At 44.7% G+C, this 1,081-nt stretch overlaps 1 protein-coding gene across 1 annotated transcript in view; it reads right to left on the bottom strand.

Moving 5' to 3' along the window:
- The window catches only part of LOC117173550, a 35,203-nt gene that overhangs the window by 565 nt on the left and 33,557 nt on the right, over positions 1-1,081 (bottom strand). The window lies entirely within an intron of this gene.

Below are 1,081 nucleotides of genomic sequence, written 5' to 3'. Positions count from 1 at the left end.
ATTATATTATATAATATTATAATTATAATAATATATAATTATGTGTGGCCCGTGAACGGGGTTATATGGCACGGCTGCATGCTCCGTGGTGCGAAAAACACCCGGAGCTATCGCACTTTTCGCAGCAACGTCTGCGAAACCATGCTGAAGTACTCCGTAAAAGGGGCTATGTAAGCGGAACACCTACTCTACCACAGCTAGAACAAGCCGGCAACAAAGAAAGAGAGGCGACACTAAGATTAACCGCGGTCAGGCATCCAATAGATGAAGAGCGATGCTTTACGACCCGGAGAAAAATCAACACCAAGGTTTCTCTCAAGCCTCAAGATCTGGCTGAAATGGATGACGAGCTTCGTGGACATTTTTCCGGCGAATCCGACCTCTGGGCTATCAATTATTGTGTGTATAATGCAGCAAGAGCTTTGGCCGATGCGAACCGTAAAACAAAACCAACGGCTGATCATAAGACCAAAAGACGAATGCATCAACTTGCCATAAAGATAGGCTGGGCAAGACAGTACGCGTCCCGCATTCAATGTGTGATTGACTACATCACATCTGGCAGAAATTTTACCACCAAGTTTCGAAAGTTCGCGCGCGAACTCCGGACCAGTTATCACACACTTAACAAGTCAAAGCTGCTAACCATCATGCAGCATATTGTTGAGAGAATACGGATACTATCTGACGCTAAGAGAAGTCTAGAGCGGAGGGAGAGATGGGTCAGAGAAAATCAACAGTTTCTCTCTGACCCATCTCGACTCTTCCAAGACCCTCCAGTTACTGTCGAACACCCATCCAAACCAGAGGAAGTCGAAGTATTTTGGAGAGAATTCTACGAAGTTCACCACAGACTGGACGAAAACTCAGAAAATATAAATAGCTTCAAGGAGTTATGTGTTGCCCTCATAACACCTGATAAGGAATGCCCACCCATCACTACCGAGGAGGTGAAAAAAGTATTAAAAGGGATGAAGATCTATTCCGCACCGGGACCAGATTGTATCAAAACCTTCTGTTGGAAGAAGTTTTCTTCAACCCATCAGCATTTGGCCCGTATTTTCACCTCATATTTGAAGTC

The sequence above is a fragment of the Belonocnema kinseyi genome, chromosome 5 (genome assembly GCF_010883055.1).
Source record: "Belonocnema kinseyi isolate 2016_QV_RU_SX_M_011 chromosome 5, B_treatae_v1, whole genome shotgun sequence".
NCBI lineage: Eukaryota > Metazoa > Arthropoda > Insecta > Hymenoptera > Cynipidae > Belonocnema > Belonocnema kinseyi.
The sequence above is the reverse complement of the archived record's forward strand: the minus strand, read 5'-3'. Positions and strand labels throughout refer to the sequence as shown.